Source organism: Hypanus sabinus, chromosome 4, assembly GCF_030144855.1.
Source record: "Hypanus sabinus isolate sHypSab1 chromosome 4, sHypSab1.hap1, whole genome shotgun sequence".
Classification (NCBI taxonomy): domain Eukaryota; kingdom Metazoa; phylum Chordata; class Chondrichthyes; order Myliobatiformes; family Dasyatidae; genus Hypanus; species Hypanus sabinus.
In genome coordinates this window covers 183420886-183445378 of record NC_082709.1, presented here as the reverse complement: position 1 = coordinate 183445378, position 24493 = coordinate 183420886, and the positions used below count along the sequence as shown (strand labels likewise).

Genomic DNA, 24493 nt, shown 5'->3' with positions numbered 1-24493 from the left:
CCTTGTGGGCATAATAAACCAATTTACGGGTTTCATTGGGTGGCGGGTGGAGATACATCTCTACCAAAGGAGGCGTAAGGTGCTCCCTCTCACCCCCCTCCCCCCACTAGCCTGCAGGTCACTCTTGGGCAAGGTGTAGCACCTGCTTAGCATCCCCCCCCCACTGGATCAGGGTCCCCGAAGCCATGGGTTCAGGGGGTGGATGGCCGTATGAGCAGCTGGTGCATATCACAAGTCCTGGTTATGTGACCTCTGACACCAGGTATACAATCTCTAAAGAGTATTGATAATGGCTGGGTCACCCGTCTTGTAAAGACACTGCCCAGAAGAAGGTGACGGCAAGCCACTTCTGTAGAAATATTTGCCAAGAACAATCATGCTCATGGACTGAGAACAATGGAGCAAAGGGGTCTCCCCCAAAGGCAGATGAAAGACAGATGGAATACCATGATCTCCACGTTGTAGGACACAGCACATAATGATGGTGATGACCATTTTAAGGTACCAGTTTACCAAGAAAAGAATTTACAAGGCTGCAGGAAGCAAGCTCTGTCAGTGTTAGATGGGTGAATGGTCTGAAAGCACCACTGACAGTGAAGACAGTGGCAGTAATTAAATGGATGTAATTATTATTTAAGTTATGAAAACCTGTATTTCTACAGTGATTCCCACATCCCTTTGCAGGATGTTCCAGAACGTTTCGCAGCCAATCAAATACTTTGTGAAGTATACTGTGATAAGCGTTCGTTTAAATATTTTACCAGCAATTCTAATGTCAGCGGAATTGTAACCTAAGGGGTTAAATACAGTGTGCCTCCAGCCTCGGAAGGGTAGCCTGATCCCAGTGCTCGCTGGCGTTGACTGGTGTAGTGTGTCGTATGTGTGTGATTTTTTTTACATGTCTTTATCAGGGAGGTGTCTAACTGAGAGTGCAGCGATTGCTTCATTCTGCATGTGGCCGGGCGAAGGCTTCTGTTGTGTGTGTGTGTGTGAGAGAGAGATATACAGGGAAAGTACTGGCGAAAAGAAGTCAGCCGATTAATTCCAAAGCCTGCATCTGTTTCGCGATTTAATTATTTTTCTTCGTTGTGAGAGAGGCCCATGTTTTGACCTGTTTTTTAATGCTGGATCGCGGGCGACACAGAGGACACATTACAGCCGGTTACTTTGTATCCCTGAATCGCTTGGATACATCATCGCCAGAGGCCTTGTCGCAAATCCCGGGCAGCGCCACAATGATACATTTTGTGATTCTGTGACCATTGAAACTACCAGCGTCGCTTCGCCTTGCTTGGGGTTTCCGGAGCGGTTGTGAGTCTCTGCGCGAGTGGTAGGGGGAGCGACCAGGTAAGGGGGGATTCTATCGACCATTTTATGAATGCATATACGAACAAGAAATTATGTGTGCGTTCTGTTTAGCTAAAATAACGTGAATGGAGAGGACGTTCGCTTCATAAACCGTCATTTTCGGACCCTGGAGAAATTGACCGGGGGCTCTCCCGGGTTTAGAGTTCTTGCCTGTCTGTCGCTCTCTCGGGATCCTGAGTCCCTTCACTATGCTTCTCCGACCTTTCTGCAACCCCCGCCCCGGCCAACCAGGAGAATAGACGAGTTCCCCTCTTGAAAGCATCTGTCTTGATCGTTAGAAAGCTACTGATATAGGAATGATCAAAAATATCTTTTTAAATCTTAGGCTGGACGAACATGGTTATTTTGCGATTAATTGTCATGTTGAGAGCTGTTACAGCGCTGGAAAGCGGGTTTCTGTGGTGTGTTTGTGTGTTATATTTATACCGTATTTGTGTTTCTTTCGTAATGTTTTCTCTTGCTGTCTTGGAGGTCTATATGTGGGACACACGCACAGTATACTTAAACACTGACACACACACCTATACACTTACTGACACACACACACACACACACACTCTTACTCACACTCTCACTCACATACACACACTCACTCACTCACTCACTTACACACACTCTCACTCATACACTCACACACTCTCATACTCATACTCATTCTCTCACTCACACTCTTGCTGTCATACAATCGCTCTCTCGCTCTTGCACTCAACCTGTGTGCACTCTCTCTGTAACACACTCTCTGTCACTCTCTCTCTTACACTTACACACACACACACACACACACACACACACACACACCCTTTTAAAAAGGTTGATGCCCAGTAAATCTATAAACAGTATTTAACCTGTTCCTCCCAGTGGTCAATTTGGTCAACACTGAGTGGCTGGAGGCTGGAATGTTTAAATGGTTTTAGCCGCAGGTTATTGATTGTGCGTTTAATTTATTGTTTATAACAGAAAAGCAGGTCATTGTTGGCATGCTATGCTTTTTAGAATTTAATTCCTCTCATCTTTCCCCACCTCTCCCTTTTAAAGTCCCAGACGTGGTCAGTTAAGGACGTTGACTCCCACTAAGACCCTGAATCTCACTGCCCTGTCCATAGTTGCAGTCCATTGCAGAGGCCACTGGATGGTCCAGTGGCAGAGTTCTCTGCTATCTTGGCCCTTGGCCTTCTGGCAAATGCAATTACCCCGCCCCACCCTGAAGTCAACAGATCAAGCCGCCCACAACCTTGGTTCCACGTGGCAGGAGTGTCCAATTTACTTACAACATCCATCTAAACATGCAGGTCAGGAGCAGTTGGGGGAGAAAGGAGAGGGGCAGGGAGCCCAGATTACACCACCAGGGACACAAAATTAAGGAGCAGACTCGATGGGCCAAATGGCCTAATTCTGCTCCTTTGTCTTTTAGCTTTAAGTCAAATCCACCATTCCATCATGGCTGTTGTATTATCCCTCTCAACCCCAGTTTTCTGCCTTCTCCCTGTAACCTTTGATTCCCTTAGCAACCAAGAACCTAATCAACCTACGCTTTAACTACAGTCATACCTACTCTATGACTGTGGCTTCTACAGTCATCTGTAGCAATGAATTCCACAGATTCACATCCTCTGGCTAAAGAAGTTTCTCCTCATCTCTGTTCTAAATGGGCATCTCTCTATTCTGAGGCTGTGCCCTCTGGCCCTAGACTCAACCAGAATTAGAAACATCCTCTCCATATTCACTGTATCTGGGCCTTTCAGTATTCAATAGCTTTCAATGAGATTCTCCCTCATTCTTTTAAAATCCAGGGAGTATAGGCCTAGATCCATCAAATGCTCTTCATACATTAGCTGTGAATTAAGTTGTGGATCTGTGGAATGCTCTGCCTCGGTAGGCAGAGGAGGCCAATTCTCTAGATGCCGTCAAGGAAGAGTTAGATAGAGCTCTTAAAGATAGCGGAGTCAAAGGATACGGGGAGAAGGCAGGAATGGGGTACTGATTGTGGATGATCAGCCATGGTCACATTGAATGATGGTGCTGGCTCGAAGGGCCGAATGGCCTACCCCTGCACCTATTGTCTATTGTTAACCCTTTCATTTAAGACAGGGTTAGATAGATTTTTGCATTGTAGGGGAAGTAAGGGTTATGGAGAAGAGGCAGGTAGGTGGAGATGGCCAGATCAGCCATGATCTTATTGAATGGGCCAGATGGTTTACTGCTGCCCCTATTTCTTATGTTCCTTATGTTCTGATGTTCATTCCTGGGATGATTCTTGAGAATCTCTTCTGGAACCTGGCCAATGCCAGCACATCCTTTCTTAGACAAGGGGCCCAAAACTGCTCACAATACTCCAAGTGTGGACTGACCAGAGCAGTATAAAGCATCATTGCTTTTATATTCTAGTACTCTTGAAACAGGGCCTGAACATGGATGACAGGCAGCGTCCACCAGCCAGTGTTGGGAAGAGATGCCACGCAGCTTTTCACAGACTGAGAAGGGGCCTGTGGGAAGAGGCCGTGGCAGAATTTGGTAAAACACAAGAATGTAGGAGCAGGAGTAGGCCTCCGGAAGAGTGGGATTAAAATCCAGAGGGCATGGGTTGAAGGTGAGAGGGGAAATTTAAAGGGGACCTAAGGGAAACCTCCTTGACACAGAGCTGTCAGAGGAGGTGGGAGAGGCAGTAACAATAATATTTCTACAGAATAAGAATATGAATGGGAGGGGTTAGGGGAGTATGGACCAAACGTGGTCAAGTGGGAATAGTTGGTGGTCAGCATGGATGAGATGGGCCAAAGGGCCTGTTCGCAAGCTGTGTTACTTTATGAACAGGTACCTCAGTATGATCATGCCTGATTTATTCTGGTTTAAACTTCTCTTCAGTGCAAGAACGTGGATTTATAAATTGAGGTGGTTTGGCAAAACATACTTTGCATAGTCTTTCCTTGTTACATATGGACAGCAGAAACCCAATCAGGAATTGGCCATCTGGCCCATCAAGGCTGCTCCATCATTCAATAAGATTATGGCTGATGCAGCTGTGGACTCAGCTCAACCTATCTGTCTTTTCTCCATAACCCTTAATTCCCCTGCTTTGCAAAAAAATAATCCTTTTAAGTGAGCCTTAAATATATTTAATAATTTTTCCCCACAGAGTACTCAGTGGAACTCTCTGCCCAAGGGAGACAGTAGAGATATTAGCTTTATTTGTCACATGTATATCAAAACATACAATGAAGTAGGTCATTTTGCATCAATGTCCAAAGATGTTCTGAGGGTAGCTGGCAAGTGCCACCATGCTTCTGGTGGCAACCTAGCATGTCCACAACTTACTAACCTTCGGAAACTGAAGCACCCAGAGGAAACCCAGGAGGCCACAGGGATAAAGTATATTGTCCTTATGGACAGTGGTGGGAATTGATCTTAGGGCTGGTGTTGTACAGCAATATGCTAATCACTGTGCTACTATGCTTCCTCAGGCAGAGGATTCCACAGAATTCTGCTTTCTGGAAAAAGAAGGAATATGTTCTAGTCTGACGAAGCTCCGCCATTGGATAAACTCCATCCCACTCTTGTTCAGAGGCCCCACAAAGTCTTTAGCTGACCAGGGATGATGGGTTTCAGTGATGAGCATTAAATAAAAAGAGTGCATGCCAATATGACTGTCTACCCAATATAACACACAGAAATGCTGGAGGAACTCAGCAAGTCGGGTGACATCTATGGAAATGAATTAACAGTCAATGCTTTGGGCTGAGGCCTTTTCTTCAGGACTGGAAATGAAGGAGGAAGATGCCAGACTCAAAAGGAGGGAGGGGCGGAAAGGATGGAAGATAGTTAGAAGGTGATAGGTGAAGTCAGGTGGATAGGAAAGGTAAAAGGCTGGAGGGGAACGCCTCTGATAGGGAGAGGAGAGTGGACCATGGGAGAAAGGGAAGGAGGAGAGGCACCAGGGGGAGGTGATAGGCAGCTGAGAAGAGATAAGGGGCCAGAGTGGGGAATTGGAGAAGAGAGGAATTCCTCTTTTTTTTACCAGAAAGAGCAATCAGTATATATGCCATCAAGTTGGAGGCTACCAGACAGAATACAAGGTGTTGCTCTTCCAAGCTGAAGGTGGCCTCATTGTGGCACAAGAGAAAGCCATGTGTCGGAACAGGAATAGGAATTACAATTAAAATGTTTATCCTCCAGGAAGTGGCGGATGGTGTGGAGGTGCTCGCCAAAGCAGCCCCCCCAGTTTATGATGAGTCTCACCAGTGTAGAGGAGGCCGTATCAGGCGCATTGGACACAAAAGGTGGCCCCAGCAGATTCGCAGGTGAGGTGTTGCCTGTCCTGGAAGAATGGTTTGGGATCCTAAATGGAAGTGAGGGAGGAGGTGAACGGACAGGTGTAACACTTTGGCCACTTGCAGGGATAAGTTCCAAGATTAGTGGGGAGGGACGAATGGATAAAGGAGGACAATCTACTCAATGTGCTGAATTTGACCAGAGCATGATATTGACCATTGGTTCTGAGCCCCACTTACTACATGTAATGGATGATAGGGGTATGGAGGGCTATGGTCCAGATGGGAGTAGACAGTTTGGTTCAGCACAGACTAGATGGACTGAAGGGCCTGTTTCTATTTGTGTTTTAGTATGTCTCACTGTAATTATTCCTGCCTCCACCACTTCTTATTCCATAAACTCACCACCAAGTGTGTGGAAAAAGAAAGTTTGCCCCTCAAGTCCCTTTTAAATCTTTCCCCTTTCAATGCCCTCCTGTGCTGGTGGGCAGCACAGTAGCAGTGCGGAAGGTAAAACGGTTTACAGTGTCAGCTGTAAGCGGGGGGTTTTTAACCCTGCCACTGCCAGTAAGGAGTTTGTACATTTTCTATGTCACTGTGCTCTGGATTTTTCCTTCATTCCCAAAGACACATGGGTTACGGTTTGTACATGTCTTGTTGGTGCCGGATGCATGTCGACACTTGTGGACTGCCCCCAGCAGGTTCTCGGAGAGTGGTGGCTGAAGACACAAACGACACATCTCACTAAGCTTTGATGTACATGTGACAAACAAAGTTAATGCTTTGCGGTTTTGGACTCCCTAATACTATCAATATACTACCCTGAGATTCATTTTCTTGCAGGTATTCACAGTTAGTAAAAAAAAGCACAAGAGAATTTAATGAAAGAGTACGCCATACTGGACGGACAAACTACTAATGTGCAAAAAACAACAAACTGTGCAAATATAAAAAAAAAATGACATGACAGATAACTAAGAAATAAATAAGCAATAAATATTGAGAACAGGAGATGAAGAGTCCTTGAAAGTAAGTCCATAGGTTGTGGGAACAGTTCAGTGAAGGGGTGAGTGAAGTTATCCCCTCTGTTTCAAGAGCCAGATGGTTGAATGGTAGGAACTGTTCCTGAACCAGGTTCCTGTACCACCTTCCTGAGGCAGTAGTGAGAGGAGAGCATGTCCTGAGTGGTGGGGTTCCTGATGATGGATGCTGCTTTCCTGTAGCACAGTTTCTTGTAGATGTGCTCAATGCTGGGGAGGCCTTTACCCGTGATAGACTGGGACATAGCCATTAATTTGTACAGGTTTTTCCGTTCAAGGCCATTGGGGTTTCCATACCAAGCTGTGATGCAACCAGTCAATGTACTCTCCATCACAAATCTATAGAAGTTTGGCAAAGTTTTAGATGTCATGCTGAACCTTTGAAAACTTCTAGGACTGTAGACGCACTGCCATGCTTTGCTCATAATGGCACATGTGTGCAGGACCCAGGGTAGATCCTCTGAAATTATAACAATGAGGGATTTTAAAGTTGCTGAACCTCTCCACCTCTGATCCTGCAATGAGGACTGGCTCATGGACCTCTTGCTTCCTCCTCCTGAAGTCAATCAGCTTCTTGGTCTTGCTGACTGACATTGACTGAGAGGTTGTCGTTGCGGCACTACTCAGCCAGATTATCCGTCTACCTCCTAAATGCCAAACCATCATCACCTTTGAACCAGCCATTTATAGTGGTACTGTCAGCCAATTTAAATATGGCATTGGAGGAGTGCTTGGCCTCGGAGTCATAAGTATAGAGCAAGTAGAGCAGGGGGCTAAGCACGTAGCCTTATGGTGCATCGAAACTGATGGAGGTTGTGGAGGAGCTGTTGCCAATCTGGACTGACTGGAGTCTGTAAGTGAGAAAATCGAGGAGCCAGTTGTACAGGTTTTGGTGGGATGTGTGGAGAACAGAATGTGATTAGTGTAGGATTACAGAACAGATTCAGTGGGCTTAAAGGCCCAATTCTGCTTCAATGTCTTGTGGTCTAAATGGGTGGGGATGTTTGACGCATACCTGTTGTTATGAAGATCCTGTTTTTGTGCAGGATCACCCTAAGGTCCCATTACCTCTGCTTTTAAATGCAGAGTGTAAGAACTAGTGTTCTCAGTAACTTCTTTCTGCATTTGCAGTTTGTCTTCTTTGGTTGTTTGTCCATCTTTGTGTGTAGTTTCCCATTAACTCTGTTGTGTTTCTTTGACTGTGAATGCCTGCAGGAAAATGAATCTCAATGTAATATACCGTGAGATCTAGGTACTTTGATATTAAATGTAGTTTGACTTTCATTTGAACTTATCTATGTCCATCTTGGTTTTATAAGGTCACCCTTCAATCTCCTAAGCTAAAAGGATAAAAGTAAAAGTTACTGATGTTTGAGCGTTGATGTTCTTGTTGCCGTTTGTGTGATTTTTATTTTCGTGCATGGGGGGGGAGGTTGTTGGTGGATGCTTTCCTTTGAACAGCTGGAGATGACAAATCTCAGAGTTACATACCACCTACATTCTAAGATAATAAATTGATCTTGAACCTTGTACATCCTTGTGAGTCTTTTCCTGCACGGTTTGCAGTTTATTGACATCCTTTGGTATGAGAAAGGTGGGCTGCAGAATGTGTGCAAGCTCCCCACCGATGGAAACGGTGACATGTATGTACTTTGATATTAAATTTACTTACTTTGACTTTTTGAGTTTTGCGCAACTTCCGTCGGAATTGTGACCCAGGCTGGGATCCAGCCACTGCCCCATTAAGCTTGCTGATTCCAGCAGACTATTCCTTCCCAGTGAAGTGGGTGGCAGTGCAAATGCAGAAGTGGTTTCATGTTCAAGAATAACATGAGAGGGAACTTCACTTGGGCAGTGCAAATGTGCTGTCAGCGGAAGTGGTGCATGCAGGTTCGATTTCACCATTGAAGAGAAGTTCGGATAGGTACATGGATGGAAGGGGTTTGGTTCGGGTGCAGGTCGATGGGACGAGGCGGATTAATAGTTTAGAATGGACTAGATGGGCCAAAGGGTCTGTTTCTGTGCTGTAGTAAACAGAGAAAATGAACAAGTGAAGATGAGAATTGAATACAGAGCCTGGAGAGTGGCCGTAAGATGAGTGCCTTCTAGCAAGGATCTAAGGCCAGTTGTCCCCCTCTGGGGAATCAGTATCAGATTTATAGTCTGCGCCCACAAACAGTCAACAATTTAAGTCTGGAGCTCAAGGCCCCATAGCCAGAGCCCTGAGTCAGCTGCGAGTCCACTTATGAAGTTGAAGTTGGAAATCTGTGAATTTGTGTGTCTGCTGGAGGCTGAATATGGGATGTCCTGGAGCTGGAGGACTGTGTGTGTGTGTGTGTGTGTGAGAGAGAGAGAGAGAGAGAGAGAGAGAGAGGAACCAGGGCTTGTTTTGCTGTTGTTGTTTTGTTGTGTTCTGCCAAGCATGGTGGGCATGCTTTGATGGTGCAGGAACATGCAGTGACTCCTGCGGACTACGCCAGCACATCCCTGTTTTGTGTTGGTTGCTAATGCAAATGATGCATTTCAGCCTGTGGAAAGGAAGCAGGCAGGAGCGAGGTCAGAATCAGAATCACTTTATTGCCAGTGTGTAAATCGGTAGTGGTTCGGTGCCAAGCATCAATCACTGGACAACACGGTAGGAACCAACAATTCACAAGACAAACAGCCATGAGCAATCAACAATTAGCAGAATGGTCACATATGCAAATATAAAAAAATCAAACTTGCATACATGTGAACATATGTACAGACTCAATAATGATCAAAAGAACAAGGAGTGCAGGAAAGACCATTTAACGGATGTTGTACAGGGACGGTTAGGGTATTACACGAGTGAGTTTTGTCGAGAAACTGGATAGCTATAGGAAAGAAGCTTCAGCGATAACGTGTAATCCTGGTGGTGATGGACCTGTAGCATCTCACAGGTGGCAATTTGGCGAATACGTGACTACTGGGGTGGGTGGAGTTGGTAGTAATTTCTCCAGCTCTTTGCTTTGGCAATGAACGGGTCTTTTAGTGTCAGTAACTGGCAGCCAATGGTCTTCTCCATTGAGAGGACAACTTGCTGCAACTTGGCTTTCTATTGTTTCCTTTGTTTCATGGCTATCAGGAGAAGATGAATCTCAGAGCTGTACACTACTTGCATACTTTGATAATAAATGAACCTTTGAACCTTTAATCACCCCTTCACATCCCACCGACCACTGCTACTTTATCACTTTATCATTTCCTGTCAGTCACTCTATGTACATAGACTCTGTATGGAGTGTCACTTTATGAAAATACAGTCAATATATATGGAAAACCTATCTTATGTATTTATATTTATTGTTTTCTTTATCTTGTATATTTTTATGCTACATCAGATCCAGAGTAACAGTTATTTTGTTCTTTTTTACATTTGTGTACTGGAAATGGCATTAAACAATTTTAAATCTTGAACCTTGAGAAGACCACAGCATCTTTTTTTAACATTTTGAATGTTAAAAGACCTGAACAGATTAGATTTGACAAAGTTATTTCCCATGGCAGGGGAGTCCAGGACAAGAGGGGACGACTTCAGGATTGAAGGATGTCCCTCTAGAACTGAGATGCAGAGAAATTACTTCAGTTAGAGGGTGGTAAATCTGTGGATTTTGTTGCTACAAGCAGCTGTGGAGGCCAAGTCACTGGGTGTTTTAAGGCAGAGATAGATAAGTTTTTGATTAGCTAGGGCATCAAAGGGTATGGCGAGAAGGCAGGGGAGTGGGGATGACTGGAAGAATTGGATCAGCCCATGATTGAATGGTGGAGCAAACTTGATGGGTCGAATGGCCTACTTCTGCTCCTATACCTTGTTGTCTTATGGTCCTATCTCTTCATCCGCTCCGTTTGATCTCTGCTGCGGACTTAGGTTAAATCTGTGACCGGAGAGTTTAAGAACTGCTAGTGTAAGGGCTGGTTCGGTGACAGAAGATGAGGTTGTGAAGAGATCTTTTTATTATATTGGCCTTCATGAGACCTAATTTTGAGTATTGTGTGCAGTTCTAGTCATCTACGGGTAGGAAAGGTATCAATAAGATTTAAAGGGTGCAGAGAACATTTATAAGGATGTTGCTAGGACTTGAGGATTGCAGGTAATGAGAAAGGTTGAATAGGTTCAGACTTTATCCCTAGAGCATAGGAGAATGATGAGAGGTTGGATTGAGGTATATAAAGTTATAGGGGTTGGGTGAGACTAGAACTAGAGGTCATGGGTTAAGGGTGAAGGGTTATATGTGGAACATGAGGGGGTATTTCTTCATTTAGAGGATGAGGAGAGTGTTGAAGAGTTGCCAGTGGAAGTGGTGGATGCAGGCTCCATTTCAACATTTAAGATAAATTTGGATGCATACATGGATTGGAGGGGTAGGGAGTGTTGTGGTTTGTGTTGAGGTTGTTGGGACTCGGCAGGTTGATATTCCGGCATGGACTAGATGGGCTGAAGGGCTTGTTTCTGTGCTGTGACTCTACGATTAGAAGAGTTGTGGCAAACCTGGCCAGTTGCCCAAAACAGCAGCTGTGTCTGTCAATAATCCACAGTGATGTCACAGATAGCGGCTTGAGAGTATATTCTACAGTGTCCCATCACACACTCCCAGGGCAGGGACAGTCAGATACAGAGTGAAGCTCCCTCTACACTGTCCCATCACACACTCCCAGGGCAGGGACAGTTAGATACAGAGTGAAGCTCCCTCTACACTGTCCCATCACACACTCCCAGGGCAGGGACAGTCAGATACAGAGTGAAGCTCCCTCTACACTGTCCCATCACACACTCCCAGGGCAGGGACAGTTAGATAAAGAGTGAAGCTCCCTCTACACTGTCCCATCACACACTCCCAGGGCAGGGACAGTTAGATACAGAGTGAAGCTCCCTCGACACTGTCCCATCACACACTCCCAGGGCAGGGACAGTCAGATACAGAGTGAAGCTCCCTCTACACTGTCCCATCACACACTCCCAGGGCAGGGACAGTCAGATACAGAGTGAAGCTCCCTCTACACTGTCCCATCACACACTCCCAGGGCAGGGACAGTCAGATACAGAGTGAAGCTCCCTCTACACTGTCCCATCACACACTCCCAGGGCAGGGACAGTCAGATACAGAGTGAAGCTCCCACTACACTGTCCCATCACACACTCCCAGGGCAGGGACAGTCAGATACAGAGTGAAGCTCCCTCTACACTGTCCCATCACACACTCCCAGGACAGGGACAGTTAGACACAGAGTGAAGCTCCCTCTACACTGTCCCATCACACACTCCCAGGACAGGGACAGTCAGATACAGAGTGAAGCTCCCTCTACACTGTCCCATCACACACTCCCAGGACAGGGACAGTTAGATACAGAGTGAAGCTCCCTCTACACTGTCCCATCACACACTCCCAGGACAGGGACAGTCAGATACAGAGTGAAACTCCCTCTACACTGTCCCGTCACACACTCCCGGGGCAGGGACAGTCAGATACAGAGTGAAGCTCCCTCTACACTGTCCCGTCACACACTCCCAGGACAGGGACAGTCAGATACAGAGTGAAACTCCCTCTACACTGTCCCGTCACACACTCCCGGGGCAGGGACAGTCAGATACAGAGTGAAGCTCCCTCTACACTGTCCCGTCACACACTCCCAGGGCAGGGACAGTCAGATACAGAGTGAAGCTCCCTCTACACTGTCCCATCACACACTCCCAGGGCAGGGACAGTCAGATACAGAGTGAAGCTCCCTCTACACTGTCCCATCACACACTCCCAGGGCAGGGACAGTCAGATACAGAGTGAAGCTCCCTCTACACTGTCCCATCACACACTCCCAGGGCAGGGACAGTCAGATACAGAGTGAAGCTCCCTCTACACCGTCCCATCACATACTCCCAGGGCAGGGACAGTCAGATACAGAGTGAAGCTCCCTCTACCCTGTCCCATCACACACTCCCAGGGCAGGGACAGTTAGATACAGAGTGAAGCTCCCTCTACCCTGTCCCATCACACACTCCCAGGGCAGGGACAGTCAGATACAGAGTGAAGCTCCCTCTACCCTGTCCCATCACACACTCCCGGGGCAGGGACAGTCAGATACAGAGTGAAGCTCCCTCTACCCTGTCCCATCACACACTCACAGGACAGGGACAGTTAGGTACAGAGTGAAGCTCCCTCTACACTGTCCCATCACACACTCCCAGGGCAGGGACAGTCAGATACAGAGTGAAGCTCCCTCTACACTGTCCCGTCACACACTCCCAGGGCAGGGACAGTCAGATACAGAGTGAAGCTCCCTTGACACTGTCCCGTCACACACTCCCGGGGCAGGGACAGTCAGATACAGAGTGAAGCTCCCTCTACACTGTCCCGTCACACACTCCCGGGGCAGGGACAGTCAGATACAGAGTGAAGCTCCCTCTACACTGTCCCGTCACACACTCCCGGGGCAGGGACAGTCAGATACAGAGTGAAGCTCCCTCTACACTGTCCCGTCACACACTCCCGGGGCAGGGACAGTCAGATACAGAGTGAAGCTCCCTCGACACTGTCCCGTCACACACTCCCGGGGCAGGGACAGTCAGATACAGAGTGAAGCTCCCTCGACACTGTCCCGTCACACACTCCCGGGGCAGGGACAGTCAGATACAGAGTGAAGCTCCTTCTACACTGTCCCATCACACACTCCCGGGGCAGGGACAGTCAGATACAGAGTGAAGCTCCCTCTACACTGTCCCGTCACACACTCCCAGGGCAGGGACAGTCAGATACAGAGTGAAGCTCCCTCTACACTGTTCCTTCACACACTCCTGGGGCAGGGACAGTTAGATACAGAGTGAAGCTCCCTCTACACTGTCCCGTCACACACTCCCAGGGCAGGGACAGTTAGATACAGAGTGAAGCTCCCTCTGCACTGTCCCGTCACACACTCCCAGGGCAGGGACGGTCAGATACAGAGTGAAGCTCCCTCTACACTGTCCCATCACTCACTCCCAGGGCAGGGACGGTCAGATACACTCACTCCCAGGGCATAAAACTTTTTGTGTGTCAGTAGCAGGTGGGCTCCCTGCTGGAGGAGATGAGAGTTTTTGAGTGGAGCACCAGGCACCTCCTCTGTGAGTCCGAGTCCTTCTGGGGAGACCTGGCTGGCGAACTGGAGACAAAAGTCATGGCCCAGCTGGGACGCTGGTCAGGCCTTCTCAGGGTGTTTTGCTATCGAGGCAGGGTGGTGGTCAAAAACTAGCTGGTGCCTGCCTCCATGTTGTGGAACCGGATGGTCACCTTGGTCCCTCCTGCCTCCTTTGTCATGAGAATGCAGAGGAAGTTAGTGGACGACTTCTGGGGTGACTGGAAACGATGGGTCTCTGCAGCAGTCTTCAGTCTCCCAGTAGGAAAGGGCGGACAGTCGGTGTGTGTACATATGCGACTGGCGGCTGTCCGCCTCAGGACTCTGCAGAGATTCCTGCATGCGGAGTACCCTCCCAGGTGGCACGTGTTGGCGAAATTCTTCCTCCGGAGGGGCTGCTGTCTTCACAAAGATATGCGGCTACCACCGGCGGGTGTCAGCCGTACTGCTTTGTGGAGTCTGCCCGGCTTCTATCAAGACCTACTGAGAGTCTGGAACATGGTTGGGTTAGGGCTCCGGTGTGTGGAACGACTCAGGCTGAGCTGCTTGTTGGGCCCAGGCCTCGCAGTCTTATTCAAGAGCTGAGTCCACACAACTTGAGCTGTCTCTCCTCTCCATTCAGGGAGGTACCTCTATGGGCTGCTGCTCCACACTCTCCACTTCCTAGACCTTGTCCACATTCCCAACACGTCATGGTAGTTGGTCTTTCCACCTGGAGGTGAGGAGGGTCGCCAATGGAAGTCCCTTTACAAGGGAGTTCTTCCCATGCACTTTGAGGATCTAGGGTGGATCTGCATAGAGCGGTGCCTTGTAATAAATTATTCAGTTTGCACACGGATCTCCCAGCCGCATGTCACTTCTGCGGGCTGGAGGAGACTGTATACCACATGTACATTGAGCGTGTGAGCCCGCAGCCCCTTTTTGCGTATCTGCGTGGACTGCTTCTTGCCTTCTGGTTGCATTTTAACCCCACCCTGTTTATGTACAGTGGCATGTAAAAGTTTGGGCACCCCTGGTCAAAATTTCTGTTACTGTGAATAGTTAAGTGTGTAGAAGATGAACTGATCACCAAAAGCCATAAAGTTAAAGATGAACCATTTTTCACCATTTTAAGCATTTTTGTTTTGTACAATTTTACGGTGGGAAAAAAAGGAAAGGAGCACAATGTAAACTTTTGGGCACCCCAAGAGATCTGAGCTCTCAGATAACTTTTACCGAGGTCTCAGACCGTAATTAGCTTGTTAGGGCTATGGCTTGGTCACAGTCATCATTAGGAAAGGCCAGGTGATGCAAATTTCAAAGCTTTGTAAATGCCCTGACTCCTCAAACCATGTCCCAACAAGCAGCTGCCTAGCACTCTGAAAATTAAAATAAATGGTGCCCACAAAGCAGGAGAAGGATATAAGAAGATAGCAAAGTGTTTTTTCAGGTAGCTGTTTCATCAGTTCGTAATGTAATTAAGAAATGGCAGTTAATGGGAACGGTGGAGGTCAAGTTGAGGTCTGGAAGACCAAGAAGACTTTCTGAGATTGTAAGATTGCTAGAAAGGCAAATCAAAACCCCCCGTTTGACTGCAAAAGACCTCCATGAAGATTTAGCAGACTCTGGAGTGGTGGTGCACTGTTCAACTGTGCAGTGACACCTGCACAAATATGACCTTCATGGAAGAGTCATCAGAAGAAAACCTTTCCTGTGTCCTCACCACAAAATTCGGCATCAGAAGTCTGCGAAGGAACATCTAATAAACAAGCCTGATGCATTTTGGAAACAAGTCCTGTGGACCGATGAAGTTAAAATAGAACTTTTTGGCTGCAATGATCAAAGGTATGTGTGGAGAAAAAGGTGCAGAGTTTCATGAAAAGAACACCTCTCCAACTGTTAAGCACGGGGGTGGATCGATCATGCTTTGGGCTTGTGTTGCAGCCAGTGGCACGGGGAACATTTCACTGGTGGAGGGAAGAATTAATTCAATTAAGTACCAGCAAATTCTGGAAGCAAACATCATACCGTCTGTTTAAAAAAAAAGCTGAAGATGAAAAGAGGATGGCTTCTACAACAGGATTATGATCCTAAACACCTCAAAATCCACAATGGACTACCTCAAGAGGTAGAAGCTGAAGGTTTTGCCATGGCCCTCACAGCCCCCCCATCTAAACAGCATTGAAAATCTGTGGATGGACCTCAAAAGAGCAGTGCATGCAAGACGGCCCAAGAATCTCACAGAACTAGAAGGCTTCTGCAAGGAAGAATGGGCGAAAATCCCTCAAACAAGAATTGAAAGACTCTTAACTGGCCACAGAAAGTGTTAACAAGCTGTGATACTTGCCAAAGGGGGTGTTATTAAGTATTGATCATGCAAGGTGCCCAAACTTTTGCTCCAGTGTTTTGTGTATGTTGTTCAAGACCTCCAGCATCTGCAGATTCCCTTGTGCCTCCTCTCATTCTCTCTCCCCCTGCTCACCTGTCCCCTCGAGTGATCTCTCTGTATCTGCCTCTACCACCCCTATCAGGATGTCCATGTACCTACCACACTGTTTTAAAGTACCTCTGATATCTCTCCTCTACTTCCCTCAAATTATAGCCCCTCGTATTAGCCATTTCCACTCGAGGAAGTCTCTGGCTGTCCATTTGATGTATGCCTCTAATCATCGTGTACGCCTGTGTCCAGGTGAAGATTTTGCAGAATTTTGCTCTTTCTCCCTTTCTTGTTCTGTTTTTCTCTCTTGTGCTCTTTCTCATTCTGTCTCTCCAGCTCTCCCTTGTGATCTCATTCTCTTCGTTTTCCCTTTCTCACTCCATGCTCTCCCTGTTCTCTCTTCCGGTCTCTCACTTTCTCTCTGACTTGCCCACGCTCTCACTGTGCTCTATCCCTGCACCCCTCCCACTCCACTCATTCATTCTCTCTTCTTCCACTCTCCTGCATTCACTTACCTGTTCTTATTTCCCACTTCTTCCTCTCAAAGGTTTCAAAGGTACTTTTAATGTCAGAGAAATGTGTACAATATACATCCTGAAATTCTTTTTCTTTGCAAACATCCACGAAAACAGGATTGCCCCAAAGAATGAATGACAGTTAAATGTTAGAACACCAAAGCCACCCCAGCTCCCCCTCCCACACATAAGCAGCAGCAAAGCGATGAACCCCCACCACCAGCAAAAAAGCATCAGCACCTCCCACCGAGCGCTCAAGAATGCTGTAAAGCATCAGCAAAGACACAGGCTTCCAATACCCCAAAGAATACTCGGTAATTGACATACCACAGGCTCTCCCTTCCTAATAAGGGAAAAAGAAGTGTCCCCGTTTCACAGCGAGAGCGGAAACATAACAAACAACTCGCTGATTTATGATGTTAAAAGTCTGTTGCGTTGCCTTTCCCGAGCTCTGTGCCCAAAGAACTCCGGTCTCCGGGCTCGCTGCTTCCAACCTTCTGTCTCCCACGACACACCAATTTCCTGTGGTGGCACCGACCTTGAGTCCGTCCTCCTCCAGAAAATCCGGCACTCTGAAGGCGCGTCGGTCTTCTAGGCCACTTCCCTGGCATATCAAATGGCGACCAATTGTGAGACCCCAAGAGCGGGTCCCATTCCCACAAAGAACCAAAGTCAGCATTTAACTCCAGGTTAGGGTCTTCAAAAGAACCCTGAAAGGGAAAAATAGAGATATTAAAGATAGAAATAGAGCTGTTCCCAAAGATGCAAGCAAAGGAGTCACCATTAGGACCCATTGTGTTCCTGAGCTCCTTGATCCCTCTCACTTGTACTCTTTGTTTTTGTCTCTTTCTCCCTTCGCTCTCCTATTTTCTCTCAACAACTCTCTCCTTTCTCTCTTTCCCTCCCTCTCTCTCTCTCTCTCTCACTTTCTTTCACATAACTCCCCCTTTTCCAATTCTTCTGTTCTCTCACTGTCCATTCCCCAGCTCTCTTCCTGCTTTTTCTTTCTCCGTCTCAAGCATTTCTACCATTGACTGCCTGTTCGTATCCATAGATGCTGCCTGACTTGTGTGTATCTCTCTATCCCTGTTTATCTCTTTGTCTATCTCTCTATTTCTATCTCTTCACCTCCTTATTTCTCTCACTCTATCTAATCAACATGCACATATCTATCTCTCACCGTCTCTCTCCCTCTATCTCTGTCTCTCTGTCTGTCTACCTCTATTTCTTTATCTATCTATCTTTTTATCTCTCTATTTTGACGTCTCTCTGTGTCTCAATCGACACTTCTTTCTCCCGGCCTCCCCCATAGTGCTGAAGGACTGAGAGACATCAGAACTTCAAAGAGAGTTGCTCAATAAAGGGAGTAGTGCCCATTGGTGTTGATAACCTTTTGATGTTAGCGGTCAAAAGGTGCAGGTCAAGGGACCAGTTGCTTTATGTTGCAAGCATCTTCCTTTCCAGGCCAGTAATTATTTGCTTGGAGATTGGTATGTGACCCCTCACTTGAAGAAGGTGAGAGGTCATAGAGTCAAGGGTAGGATATTGTTCTATCTCCATGGAAGCTCTGACCTCTGTGCCTTCTTCCTAATGAAGGATTCTGAAATGAAATTCCTGGCGAGGACGTGACACAGCCAGTTCACTCCCATGTCTCTGCGGTTTCCCCCCTCCCAACCCCTCTCCTTTTCCATAGGAGTCATAGTTTCATTCTGTATGCTGTTAGGAAGCTCTCCACTGCACCAAACACATTAGTGACCACCCCAGTACACCTGTCCTCTTCCCTCCCACCCCGAGGTATCAGTCGTGGGCTTAAAGCTCTGCGCTGAACAGAGCGAGTGATGTGCCTGAATTTGGGTTAATATACTGAATCAGAATCAAGTTTATTTTCACTGTCGTGTTTGGGGAGGTATAGAATACCAGTAAGTGTAATGCTATCACACCACCAGCAACGAAGGTTCAATTCCTGCCACTGTCTGTGAGGAGTTAAATGTAACCCCTGCCCCCCCACCCCCCCCCCCCGACCTTGTGCAAGGGTGACCTGCAGGCTAGTGGAGGGAAGGAGGGCCTTGCACCTCCTTTGGTAGGGACGTATTTCTGCCCTGCCACCCAGCAGTACAGTACAGAATCAGGTTTATTATCAGTGACATGTACTTTGAAGTGTGTTGCTTTGTGGCAGAAACAATACAATACATAAAAATTATGATAGATTACCCTAAGAATATACTGTGTATTTAAAAACATGCAAAAAGAGAGCAAAAATGGTGAGGTAGTGCTCACGGGTTTGTGGTCCGTTCAGAAATCTTAAGGCGGAGGGGAAGGTTCTTCCTCAAACATTGTGTGACTCTTGGATGGGGAGAAGTTTTTCTCCCAGGCTGTAAGACTACTGAACTCCGTGCCACCCACCAGGCTCTTGTACCTCCGTCCTGATGGTGGTAATGAGAGGAGGACATATCTGGAGTATTGCATACACTTCTGGTTGCCCCACTATAGGAAGGGCGTTGAAGCTTTGGAGAGGGCGCAGAGGAGGTTTACCAGGACGCTGCCTGCTTTAGGGAGTGAGCATGTGCCATCAGGAGAGGCTGGACAAACTTGGGTTGTTTTCTCTGGAGTGGTGGAGCTAAGGGGAGGTATGATAAGAGGTTTATAAGATTATGGGAGGCATAGACAGAGAAGACAGGGAGTATCTGTTTCCCGGGGTTGAAATGTCTAATGCCAGAGGGCATGCTTTGAAGGTGAGGGGGGTAGGTTCAGAGGGGATGTGAGGAGTAAGGTTTTTCACTCTGGTGGATGCCTGGAATGCGCTGCCAGATGTAGTGGTAGAGGAAAATATATTAAAGGGACGCACATGGTTACAAGGAAGATGGAGGGATATGGACCTGGTGTAGGTAGGAGCCATTAGTATTTGGGTGTTTTTGATTTATTTTTATCTGGTTCAGCACAACATTGTGGGCCGTCTGGCCTCTTCCTGTGCTGTAATGTTCTATGTTCTGGATGGTGGGAGTCCTTAATGATGCTTCCTTATTATAGGCTCTTCGGCCCAGCATGTTCTGCCTATTTTTTAACCAGCTCCAGTTTCAGTCTAAAAAGCCTTGTATAAATTCATAGGTTAATGCAAACTGGTGTATCCCTTACCTTAAATGTCCTCTTACCCCGATATTCAGGGCACACATCATCTGATGGGTTTCATGGACTCTATTGTTGATTAACATTTGGAGCCATTTCTGTTCATCACCAGGTCGTTGTAAATGTGCAGAATTGGCTTAACCTGATTAAAGGTCACTAACTTTGCAACTGTACAGAGGCACAGTTTACTCAGGGTAAGGGTCACTCTCTGTGTGAGTGTGTCGTTGAGGTTGAGAGCCACTTACTGCAAGTGTGCAGAGCCGCTGTTTATTCAGGTGGAGAGTCAGCGGCTTGGTAGTTGTACAGAGTTGCTGTTAATTCGGGGTAAGGATTACCCACTGTGTAGATGTGTAGACAAATCAGGTATTCAGGATCAAAGAGCAACTTTATCCACCATAAGCACGTGCAAGTATTATGGATTTGTTGTGGTGTCCTGGTCAGAGTGCAACATGCAACAAAAAGCACCAACATTCAACAATTATAAAGCATCGTCATCATTATGTGCCATATCATAGGGTGAGGGCGGTGGTGGTCTTCCTGTGGCCATGATCGTTCTTGGTGAATTTTTCTTTGGAGATGGTTTAACATTGTCTTCTGGGGCAGTGTCTTTGTCTTTGCAAGACGAGTGATCTTAGCTATTTTCAATACTCTTCAAAGATTGTCAGTGATCACACAACCAGGACTTGTGACAGGAACCAGCTGGTCATACAACACTGCACTACCTGCTCTCTTAGCTTCGTGTGACCTTGGTCGGTGGGGGAGCGAGGGGAACTAAGCAGGTGCTACTCCTTGCTCAAGGGTGACCTGCAGGCTAGTGGAAGGAAGGAGCACCTTACACCTCCTTTGGTAGAGACGTGTCTCCACCCCTCCACCCTTATGAAGGATAAAGGATTATATAAAAATAATTTTAGAAGTACAGATATAGAATAAAATATGTATAAACACATAAATATCAGCATGTATTTACAATGCAAACAGTTATAGAAAGTCATTTATGCATTTACAGTGATGGGGCAATAGATAGAGGGGGGTGTGGATCAGATTAACTATGTGGGGGAAGAAGCTTGTAAGATGGTGTGAAGTTTTCATTTTTTTTCATTCATTGAGATACAATAAATAAGGGGCCTTCAGGCCTTTGAGTCGCACCACCCAGCGATCCCTCGATTTAACCCTAGCATGATCATGAGACAATTTACAATGACCAATTAACTTACCATCCCACCTGGAGGAAAGCATGTGGTCACGGGACGAACGTACAAACTCCTTACAGGCAGCGGCGGGAATTGAACCCGGGTCACCGGTACTGTAAAGCATTGCGCTAGTCACTATGCTACTGTTTTGATGGCCTGATAACACTTTCCAGAAGTGAGCATTTGGAAAAGGCAGTTGTCGGGGTGGGTAGGTGAGGGTCCCTTGAATTGTAACGTTTGAGATTGCCTCTTTATTACGGGTGAGGTTTACTGTGTAAGTGAAGCGAGTTACTGTTTAATCACCAGTATAAGGGTCACCAACTATATAAACTGTCAGATGTTGGCTGTCACCTGGTGTCTGTTACTTGAAACTTGGCTTGAAAGCCGGGGTCTGTGAACATAAAGTAATCTGTTTAATCAATGATAAACTGCTGTTTGATTTCCAGAAGTTACTGTCATTCCCAACACTTCCTCTCTATACTGGAACCAGAATCTGTTCAATCCGGCCTCATCGTCACATTTAACAAACACGTGCTCTGAGGACATTAATCTCCCCCTGACTCCCTTATCCAAAGTTTCTGGAAATTACTAGCAGACATTGCTTCCTGAGTCACCAACCTTTCCAGTTCTACCTAGATTACATCAGGAAAGCTGTTTGGAAGTTTTGTTTAAGAGATGGAATTGAAGGAGCTCCATCATGGGGCATTAGCCTGCCCTCCATTGAAGACATCTCCAAAAGGCGATGCCTTAAAAAGGCTGTATCCATCATTACAGACCCCCGTCACCAAGGACATGCTCTCTTCTCATTGCTACCATCAGAGAGGAGGTACAGGAGCCTGAAGGCTCAGGCAAAGGTCCAGGAACAGTTTCTTTCCCTCTGCCATCAGATTTCTGAATGAACAATGAAACCGTGCACACCATCTCACTACTTTTTGCCTCTTCTTTGCACTACTTGTTTAATTTAATTTTTTACACATATATCTTACTGTAATTAAATTTTTTATGTATTGCCCTGTACTGCTGTCATAAAACAATAAATTTCATGCATTTAAAAAATAATTATTTATTTATTGAGATACAGCACAGAATCAGCCCTACCGATCTTTTGAGCCATGCCGTCCAGCAAACACCGGATTTAACCCCAGCCTAATCACAGGACAAGTTACAATGACCAATTAACCTACCAACAGGTGCACCTTTGGAATATGTTAGGAAAACATAACAGCCAGAGCAATCCACGTGGTCATGGGGAGAACACACAATCCACTTACAAGCAGTGATTGGAACTGAACCTGAGTTGCATGTACAAATCATTGTGCTATAAATGTGCTACCATGCCACCCGATATTAAGCCTGATTCTGATTCTGGAATCAAATATAAAAAAGTAAATAAGTAGTGCAAAAGAGAGTAAAATAGTGAGTGAGTGCGATAGAAACCTAATGGTGGAGGGGAAGAAGTTTCTTTTAAAGCTTTGAATGTGTGTCTTCAGGCTCCTGTACGTCTTGATAAAGGGTCTCGGCCCAAAACGTCAGCTGTTTACTCCTTTCCGTAGATGCTGCCTGACCTGCTGAGTTCCTCCAGTATTTCAACTTCCATGATTCCTGGCATCTGCATAATCTCTTGTGTTTATAAGGTCACCTGTCAGCCTCCAGAGAAAGCAACGCAAGTTTGCCCACCATCACTTCTTAGCTCATGCCCTCTAATCCAGGCAGCATCCCAGTGAACCCCATTCGAATCTTTTCCAAATCCTCTACATTATTCCTAGTGGGGCAATCAGGGCTGCACAGAACTCTCCAAGCCAAAGTTCAAAATTCAAAGTAAATTTGTTATGAAGTACATGTATGTCACTCTGTGCAACCCTGAGATTCATTTTCTTACGCGTCTTCCCGATAAATCTATAACAGAATAATAATCATAATAGATGAACGACCACACAACATAGGCATTCAACCAGTGTGCGACAGACAACAAGCTGCAAGTACAAATAGAAATAAATAATAATAAATAAATAAGTAATAGGTATCTAGAACCTGAGATGAAGAGTCCTTGAAAATTAGTCCATCGATTATGGGAACAATTCAGTGATGGGGCGAGCGAAGGTGAGTTTAAGAGTCTGATGGTTGAGGGTCGTAACTGTTCCTGAACCTGGTGGTTCCTATGTGTCCTAATCAAATTTTACATTACTATAATATGCACTCAGTGACCACTTTGTTAGGTAACTTTTGTACGTCATGAGATGTCCACTATGTGTATGTCGGTGGTCTTCTGCTACTGTAACCCATCCATTTTAGAGGACTGACATGTTGTGCATTTAGAGATGCTTTTCTGCACACCACTGTTGTAATGTGTGGTTATTTAAGTTGCTGTCACCCTCCTGTCAGTTTGAACCAGCCTGGCCATTCTCTGATTAACAAGACATTTTTGCTCACCAAACCTCAGCTCATTGGATGTTTTTTTTTGTTTTTCGCACCATTCTCTGTAAATTCTAGGGACTGTTGTGTGTGAAAATCCCAGCAAATAAATCAGCAGTTTCTGAGATACTCAAATTGTCCCACCTGGAGCCAACAGTAATTCCATATTTAAAGTCACTTCGATCACATTTCTCCCCCATTCTGATGTTCGGTCTGAACAACAACTGAACATCTTGACCATGTCTGCATGCTTTCATGCATTGTGTTGCTGCCATGTGACTGGCTGATTAGATATTTGCATTAAGGAGCGGGTGTAAAGGTGTTCTTAATGAAGTGGTTACAGAATGTATCTTTCCAGTATCCCATGCAAAGAAGGCAAGTATATCCTTCATGTTTTTGACAAAGCTGTCTACTTACGTGGCCGCTTTCAAGGAGATATGAACTTAGACCCCAGGATCTCTCTGAACATCGTGTTGTTAAGAGTGAGTTCTCTCATTTGCTGAGTTTTTTTTTGCCTTGCATTTGATCTCCTAAAGTGCTAGTGAGACCAAATGTGAAAAAAAAAGTTCATAGTTTTAGTCATCGAATTAAGATTAATCAGTCAATATTACAAAATGAGTTGGAGAACAGGAAAGATTTGGAGAGCCTAGTAAAATCAGAAGTCAGAATTAGGTTTATATTACTGACGTATGTCATGAAATCCATTGATTTGTGGCAGCATTACTGTGCCATACATAAAAATGACTATAAATCACAATAACAAATATAAAAAAATCATTCTCCCTGGATGTATTTTCCACTCACATTTGACCTCCCAACACCTGAGAGTGCTGGTGACACCACATTTGCAAAGACAATTAGCCTGGTATGGAAACACCAATGCCCTTGAATGGAAAGTCCTACAAGTAGTGTTTATGACCTGGTCTATCACTGGTAAAGCCCACTCCACCACTGAGCACGTGTACACAGAGCCTTCTTGCAGCAAAGCAGCGTCCTTCATTGTGAACTCCCCCCCCCCCCCAATTCAGCTCGTGCT

General features: G+C 46.1%; 1 protein-coding gene across 9 annotated transcripts in view; it reads left to right on the top strand.

The window, feature by feature from the left end:
• The first annotated feature begins 816 nt into the window (after window positions 1-816).
• nrip1a (nuclear receptor interacting protein 1a) overlaps window positions 817-24493 on the top strand; it is a 131184-nt gene continuing 107507 nt past the window's right edge. For 7 of the 9 annotated variants that reach the window (XM_059968974.1, XM_059968965.1, XM_059968970.1 and 4 more), the window contains exon 1: window positions 817-1347. The gene's annotated coding sequence lies outside the window, so the exon portion shown is untranslated. Of the gene's footprint in view, window positions 1348-5538; window positions 5664-24493 lie in introns of all 9 variants that reach the window. The other 2 variants (XM_059968971.1, XM_059968968.1) reach the window with 1 other exon arrangement.